The sequence below is a fragment of the Lathyrus oleraceus genome, chromosome 5 (genome assembly GCF_024323335.1).
Source record: "Lathyrus oleraceus cultivar Zhongwan6 chromosome 5, CAAS_Psat_ZW6_1.0, whole genome shotgun sequence".
Lineage (NCBI taxonomy): Eukaryota > Viridiplantae > Streptophyta > Magnoliopsida > Fabales > Fabaceae > Lathyrus > Lathyrus oleraceus.
This window is the reverse complement of record NC_066583.1, coordinates 155,507,897-155,517,489: the sequence shown is the minus strand read 5'-3', so window position 1 is coordinate 155,517,489 and position 9,593 is coordinate 155,507,897.

The window sequence follows — 9,593 nt, the reverse complement described above, 5'->3', positions numbered from 1 at the left end:
CCTTTAGAATTGTTGTTAATATTGAATCTCTCTCTTTTATCCCTTGAATCAACACATGCACTTTCTCAGCTGATAGATGATAATGCCTCAATGCTTGCACCTCATCACCAATTTCCTTCGAGAGATTATCCTAACTGGTAAGTTCGATGAGAAACTGGTTCATCTCTATAAAGAGGGCACCAAGACGCGCCTCAGACACTTTTTTCTCCTTTTGAAGACATTCACGGGGCAGCTTATATAAACGAACCATTCATCATGACATCATAAGCAAAACAAGTTTTTTGCCACTGATTCTTCTTACAATAGATGATCAACTATTCTACAAGGAAAAACATTCATATTAGTGATAAAAATCAAGATTTAACTATCGATATTTCTGAGACTCCTTCTTTTCCAACACATGTACGTACTTCATATGAAGAAAATGATTCAGATGGTGTGCATGTTATTTGTTATGATAATAAATAAGGCATATGGGAAAACTAACAAGTAAACATTTTTTGTTATTTCTTTATAACTCGAGGGGAAAAATGTCGCACTTTCTATCACACCCTTTGTTACCACAGATAAAACACATGATGAAACATTTTTCTCAATCGAGGTGCTAAATATATTTGTTAGACAATATGCTTAGATCTAGAGGTGGGTGAATAGATCACTAGTTAAAAACTTTGACAAAATTAGTTTTGAAAGTTTTATGTCGCGCGGAAGTAAGAGGAATATCCCGGATCAAATTGTTTAACCAAACTCACTATCAAAAAGCTCGAATAAGCGTAATTGTAATCACGGTACGATAATGAATCATAAATTGACCAAACACAATTAATCACGACCAGTTGTATGCAAAGTAACAAGGATAGTCTACTTCCAATGATAGTTCACACAAAAAATCAATTGAGATAAATTGCCGAACACCTTGTGTGCAATTCATATTGTTTGGAAATTTATGTGGTATTGTTGATCTTAAAATCCAATCACAACCTAAAGGATTGTGATCAACTCGATAACACTATTTTAAGATGTAATAAAAAATATTATCCAAACTAATTGATCGCACGATCGATGAAATCAACAGTTTTGCAAATAGAAAATAAAAGAGAGAGAGAGAGAGAGAGAGCGTACACAAGGATTTATTTAGGCAGTTCTTCAATCAACCTTGCTATGGATACGTCTTCCCTCAATTCGAACTCGAATTAAGATAATGAAATTAACCTTATTTTGAAAACATATGTGTACAAGAGAGATATAGCAATCCAACCCTACAAACCCTAAGTTTGATGTTGATTATAACACATTATCTTCCCTTGATCAAAGCTTGATCAAGTAACCCAGCAATGCTGATTTGATTCACTATCTCACGCTACTTCTCTGCAAGAAACCCCTTGTTCTTCAAAGCTTTCATTCGATTGAATCCAAAATGTGCAATTTTTGTAACCCAAGATCTACCAGTGTGATCCACTGTCACACGCTACTCCTTTGCAAGAACCTCTCATTATTCAAAAACTTCACTCGATCGAATCCAGATTATGTAATTTTTTTCAAAACCTTCAAATCCTTGAACGATCTTGAAGGAAAACCCCAACTCGGTTTTCTTATTTAAAACCCTCAAAGATCTCAACCCAATTTACGGTACAATCAACCTAAATTGGACCTTATCAACCCTAATTATATATGACACCCAAAGAAAGAATGATTATGTGTAGTTTATTTGTGTGTATGCATAGAATGAGGTTGAAGATGATGAGAATGCTTTGAAATCCTGATTTCATATAGGTTTTACTTTATAGAAACCTTACTAGAAATGATGCATGTATCAAGTATATATATGTAAGCAAGTATAAATCAAAAGGAATGCAAAAGTAATAGAAAACAATGCAAATTTTCAAGATTTTTAATGTATGTGTCGATCTATGCAAGTCATGTGTCGACACATACGATGCATGTGTCGACCTGTAGAAACCATGCGTTGACCTGTACAGAATATGTGTTGACTTGTAGAGGAGGCACATCTAAAAAAGCCTACATACTTTAAAAATGCAGTACATGAGTCAACCTATAAAACGTACGTGTCGACCTGTAGAGAAAAACTCTTTCTATGTGTCGACCTGTAATGCTTATGTGTCGACACATAACTATTTTTCACATAAAATTGAGCTTTTGATGCATAAAACCTTTTCTTGATGCGTGAATATTTTCTAAACCTTTTCCAAACATGTTGTCATGCTTGCTCATGCTAAAAAGCACAACTGGACTTATATGATACCGTCTAATGTACATAAACGCTAAAGTATCCTAGTTTTGATATCATACAAAATACATCTAATGGAAAGTTGCACTCACATACTCCCCATTTTTAATGATGATAAAACTTGAGACGATGCATTTTGTGTCCATGAAGGCTCCCCTTGAATGTATGCATCATAGCTTCATAGCTGCACATGCTTCTCCCCCTTTGACAACATCAAAAAGAGACAAAGTAAGTTATTAGCCGTAACACATAGATACAATAAATCACATATACAATATACCATACAAAGGCGTTTGCAAAGATAAGAACATGCACTTACATATACGAAATATACATGAAGATACATAATGGAAATTAACACAACATAAATAGTAATACAACAACATTACGTAATTCTCATCCAAGGTAATACACATAGTAAAACCATTGTCTCATATTCAAACAAATTAGTAACATTGGCAATACATAACTAGCAGCAAAACAAATCAACAAAAAGAACAATGCATGCAGACTCAAAGTATGACTCAAAGAAATGCACCATAAGATATGACACGCAAATACAAAAGAGAAATGAAGAGAAATGACTTATGAGTTGACCTCTTGGAAGCATGTGTCGGCCTGAAAAGGTCATGAGTCGACACGTACTAAAGCAAGTTTGAAAAAAATTTAAAAATTAATTATATTTACCGACCTACCCAAACATGAGTCGACACATATTGAAAAAATTTTGAAAAATTTAAAATGTTGTTTTTATGTGCCGACCTATACAAAACATCTGTCGACACATGAGGTCCAAAAATTGAAAATTTTGACACATGTGAATTTGGCGTGACTTTGGAAGACTCAACTTGACTCATGCATAACTTATTGATGAGAGACACATGCATATGATTGTTTTTAATGATTTGCTAGCTAATAACATGCAAACACACAAATGTAAGCATGAAATAGTAAAAGATATAGAACTCATGTGAAGATATTTAGAATAGGGCCACTATAAACATGTTAAATGAAACACACAATGGTTACACTTGAAATTTTTGGAAATGAACACTTATAACATGTATCATACACACAATATATCACATACCTTTGAGAAATAAACAGGGAAAAGAAAGAACTTACTTACAAAGCAAGAAAAAGATTGAAACGGTATTACCTCATGGTATGAATGACAGAGGATGCACTTGCATTGCACAAGGAACTCTTGAATGAAAGTTAGAATAAATGAAAAATGCGCCACAAACACTTTCTAAATCAAACACTCTTACCACTTTTCTCTTTCCAAAAGTACTTGAAAGTGTGATTAATAATGTATCCAAGAAGGTAATTGATGATCATCCTTTGTTGTTAGAATTTCACTCTTGTTAAATTGTGATAGTTATCTTGCTCCTCATTAGGTTTCATCATCTTAGATTGATCAATCCATAATTTGATGAACTTGAGTATGTCTTGTTGAAGATAAACCTACATCATGAAACACAACACATTTTTTGACACTTCTCAGATAGAAAACATTAATAATAATCAACACACTTTTACCAATTAAAAAAACATTAGATGTTGACCTCCTTGGTGACACAACCCTTCTTCCTTGCCACAAAGTCAAAGAAATAAGAGATGTCACATGTATCATGTCTTGAGCCTCCACAAACGAGATCCCATACTCTCTTCATAGATCCAAGACATTTATCCTACAAGATCAACAAAAAGTGTTATGTACCCAATATTCATTGGGTCATTGAGGATTAATGGAACTTTGGTTGCATTTAGGAAACCATTGATAAACGCCTTTAGGCATAAAGAGTCTTCTAAACTTGCATTTTACAATAGTGTGACCCTTCTTGCAACAATAATAACAATATAAGTTGTGAGATGATATGCTTTTTCTATTAGAACCCTTTTAAAAAAAAATTATACCTTCTATAAGGATAATGAGAAGGCATCTTATATTTAAAAGTATCAATAGCAAAAGTAACATTTAGTTGTAATGCCTTATCCAACTTGGCTTTAAGAGTATTTTCCTTTTTTTGTCAAATGTGAAAAGTTTCACAACCAAACCATGAAGGTTTTTCATCTTCATTCTTATCTTTTAGAATATCTACCATAGATTTCTTAAGAGCTTCCATATTATTTTTGTTTTCCAAAATTTTAGCTTCCAAGTGTGAAAAGGTTCTTTTATTTGAAACTAACTTTTTGAAAGCGTCTACGGTTTGTCTATGTATATTTTTAAAAGCTTTTATAATTGATAGTAAGCTAATGCATGAGTAGATTCAAGGTTCGAATGACTTACAATCTTCTTCTTCTTTTTGTTTTCCATGTAGTAAATCTTTGTCGATTCAACACTTGAACTTGAGCTTTCATCACTTGAAGAACCGCTTTCGCTCTCCCAAGCAACATAGGTTCGTCTAGACTTGCTAGATTTCTTTGAGCTTGAAGTATTTATAGCAATAAACTTCTTCTCTTCCTCCATGTCTTTACCTTTCCCTTCTTTACCTTCTTCTCATGCTTTTTTTCATGTTTTTCCAAGAAAGTGAGTTCTTGCACATGTTCTTCCAATTTGCCAAACAAAGTAGTAAGATCAAGTGTTTTAAGACCATTCACCTCTTTGATTGCGGTGACATTGGGTTGCCATTACCTATTAAGACACCTCAAAACTTTATTAGTAGCAATGCCATTGGAAATAGGATTACCTAGAGCATTCAACCGGTTTATAAGATGTGTGAACCTCTTTTGCATGTTGTCAATGGTTTTACCATGCTTCATAAGAAAGAGTTCAAACTCTTGATTCAAGGTATTGATCCTAGCTTGTTTTACCTCATTAGTTTCGTCATGGGCAACTTCTAATGCATCCCACATAGCTTTGGCGGTTTCACAATAGGAAACCCGATAATACTCATCAACACCTAATATGGATAGAAGATTATTTTGTGCCTTTCAATCATGTCACCATAATTTCTTATCATTATCATTCCATTGATCTTCTAGTTTTAGTATGATGGCGCCTTCACCATTGGTCATTGTAATTTGATTAAGACCATTGATGATAACATCCCATACACCCTTATAAATACAATTGATATGGATACACATACGAGCTTTCCAATAGCCATAATTTTTACCGATGAAAATTGATGCTCTATTGTACACCCCTTTAGGTTCGGGAGTCATTATATAATAAGAAAATATTAAGCACGAAATGAACAGGTGCTCTGATACCATTTGTTAGACGATAGACTTAGATCTAGAGGGGGTGAATAGATCACTAGTTAAAAACTTTGACAAAAATAGTCTTGACAAATTTATGGCGCGCGGAAGTAAGCGGAAGTATCCTGGATCAAATCGTATAACTGAACTCACAATCAAAAAGATAGGATATGCGTAATTGTAATCACGATATGATAATGAATCACAAATTGACCAAACACAATTAATCACAACCAGTTGAATGCAAAGCAACAAGGATAGTCTACTTCCAATGATAATTCACACAAAAAATCAATTGAGATAAATTGTCGAACACCTTGTGTGCAATCAATATTGTTTGGAAATTTATGTAGTATTGTTGATCTTAAAATCCAATCATAATCTAAAGGACTGTGATCAACTCAACAACGTCTATTTCAAAATGTAATCAAAAATATTATCCAAACAAGTTGATCGCACGATCGATGAAATCAAAAAATTTGCAAGCGGAAAATAAAAGAGAGTAAAGAGAGTACACACGGATTTGCTTAGGCAGTTCCCCAATTGACCTCATTATGGGTACATCTGCCCTTAATTCGAACTCGAATTGAGATAATGAAATTAATCTTATTTTGCAAATTTATGTATACAAGAGAGATGTAGCAATCCAACCTTACAAACCCTAAGTTTGATGTTGAGTCTGACATATTCTCTTCCCTTGATCAAAGCTTGACCAAGTAACATAAAAATTCAGATTTTATTCACTGTCTCACGCTACTTCTTTGCAAGAAACCCATTGTTCTTCAAAACTTTCACTCGATTGAATACAAAATATGTAATTGTTGTAACCCGAGATTTACCAATCCGATCCACCGTCACACAATACTCCTTTGCAAGAACCTCCAGTTCTTCAAAAACTTCACTCGATCGGATCCAGATTGCATAATTTTGTCCAAAACCTTCAAATCCCTAAACGATCTTGAAGGAAAACCCCAACTCAGTTTTCTTATTTGAAACCCTCAAAGATCTCAACCCAATTTACAGTATAATCAACCTAAATTGAACCTTATCAATCCTAATTCTATATGACACCCAAAAAAAGAATGATTATATGTAGTTTGTTTCTGTGTATACATAGAATGAGGTTGAAGATGATGAGAATGCTTTGAAATCTCAGTTTCGTATAGGTTTTACTTTCTAGAAACCTTACTAGAAATGATCCATGTATCAAGTATATATAATTAAGCAAGTATAAAGCAAAGAGAATGCAAAAGGAATAGAAAATAATGCAAATTTTCAAGATTTTTAATGTATGTGTCGACCTATGCAAGTCACGTGTCGACACATACGATGCTTGTGCCGACCTGTAGAAGCCATGCGTCGATCTGTACAGGTTATGTGTCAATCTTTAGAGGCGGCACCTCGAACAGAGCCTACAGACTTTAAAAATGCAGTACATGGGCCGACCTATAAAACCCATGTATCTACCTATAGAGAAAAATTATTTCTATATGTCGACCTATAATGCGTACGTGTTGACACATAGCTGTTTTTCACATAAAAATGAGTTTTTGATGCATAAAACATTTTCTTGATGCACGAATCTTTTCTAAACCTTTTCCAAACATGTTGTCATGCTTCCTAATGCTAAAATGAATAATTAGACTCAGATGATATCACCTAATATACATAAATGCTAAAGTATCCTAGTTTTGACATCATATAAAATACATTTAACGAAAAATTGCACTCATAATATTTTATATCAGTGTATCAAGACAGAGATTACAAACACGTGTAAAATTGTGATGTGGCGACTATGCATAGCTCTTAGATTTCCACCTCTTCTTGAGTTGAAAGTCTATGGGGCACATATACCACATTAAAGATACACTTCAGCTAAAAAAAATTCATCATAAAATTCTTAAAATATTTTTACAATTAATAATTTTTAGACCCATATCTTATTAAAATAGTTAAAGATAAAAGGCATTTGTGTAATTATATGGGCTTAAGCAGATGTTTCGTCCATCAAGACCCTCCACAATTTAAAGTACATAATAAGCATACTAATGAGACATGGGCCTACGATCTGAGGTGCTCACTTCAACAATGATGATGACGTAATGCCGAAACTCTCCCTAGAGGTCATTCATGCAAACTAGCACCACTAATAGTTGGATATTTAGACATGCTCACATAGTTTCAAACTAAATGGACCATGTTTAAACAAAATGAGTCGCATCATCTATATCGGAGTCGGTTACGCCAACAAGCTTATACTTAACCATTGATGATCCAATGAACCATCTTAGTAGAAATACTAAATGCATGGAGTGTATCATATCAAAGTCCAATCACTCTACAAATAAGGATTTCATTCCTAAGATATAATCCCATAATCAATCTCCTCACTTGTTATTTATTGGAACTCTATCTAAGTTAGGCCGAGAATTGGAACTCTATCTAAGTTAGGCCGAGAATTGGAACATAAAATTGCAGCAATACAACCAATGACAAAAAAACCACATCATTATTTAGGTGAGTAATGAGTATTTTTTTATAATTTGTATGCGTGTTTCTTTTTCTTATATATCGAATATTTTCTGTGCGTAATTACTGAGACTGATTCCTCAAGTCGGGAAAGACCACAATACACGACAATACTCTCCCTCAAGAGAGTGTTGTCTGCCCAAATTTGACTTCAAACTCATGACTTCTAGTTTAGCTTAAAAATACATTTACCTTCTCAACCAAATGTTCATGCGTGACTCTGATACTTCTCTAGTCGCACATATCAGTGACTCAGGTACTTCTCTAGTCGAACATATTAGTTATCAAAGAAATTTGGAAGGTAATTTTTGAACAGACTGCCTAACTGAGAATAGTGCGGACTTATAAGACTTAAGATTTGTTGTGTTGAACCACCGTTTTTCTTAGTTTTGTTCTTTTTGTTTTTGTGATTTAAAAAAGAAGAACCATAATATATAATTGTTTTATTTTTTACAATAAAGAGATATTCCATAAATGAAAAGTAGTAGAAAAATCCAACAACCTAAATCATGAGAACATAGTTAAACTAAAAATACATTCGGAGTTTAAAAATAATGACTTAAATGCATTTTTGGTCTTTCTAATTTCGACGTCTTAAATAATTGTTTTCTCGAATATAAAACCAACTATTATGGTCTTTTAATTTTGATGATCTTTAAGTTTATGTGGTCTCGTTTCACTTTTGCATTCATAACAAGATAATTAGGATAAAAAAAATTATTTATAATTAATGACAAAGACGACTAGGATATTTTATTATTTAATATATTTTTAACTAATTTAATATTTAATAATAGAAAACACACGCAACAATTTCATTCAATATATTCTAAATCCGCAAATAGTTACAATTAGGTGTTTGTATGAATTATATAAAAATTAAAATTATTTGTCAATAAACTAACGTGAAACTTCAATAACAATTTACTTCTAATTTTTTAGACTATTATTTCAAACTATGCACCATCATTCTTCCTCAACTAAAATAATATGAAAACATGCGTAACAGCAGCAAAAATCAGTAATTACTAAAACTATGTCGAATTCAAAACAAATAAAAATTTTTCACTAATTAATCACATTCAAGGCCACAACTCATTAATAAAAACATTATCATGTTAAAGCTACATGTATGAAATACTTTTCTTGCTGCAGTGCTAGAAAAAGTGTTGTTACTGAGATTATAATGCTGCAGACGGTGATAACAACTGGGAAAATGGCAAACTTGTTCTTCCATATTTATCAAATTGTGCAGAAAAGGTGTTAATCTGTCCTTTTTACTGTCAAAATTTCATTTTTGGTTGTGGGGAGCTGTTTATGGTATCTAGTTTAAAATATATGAAAATTTTGATATATTTAGTTATTATAGTGTTTTTGATTCGTGCGGACAGAACATCTTGAAAAGCTTCTTGAGCCACTTGGTAAACATGTGGTAGTTATCATGGGAACCAAGCTGGCAGAACAGTTCCTAAAAATAGTTCGGTAGCCGTATGCACAATAGAAAAGGCAAACTCACTAATCAATAGGTTATTGGAAGAGGGAATACTCTGTCGTAGATGGAAACTCACCAATCAATTGCTCTAACTCTTCGTAAGCATTCAAAACT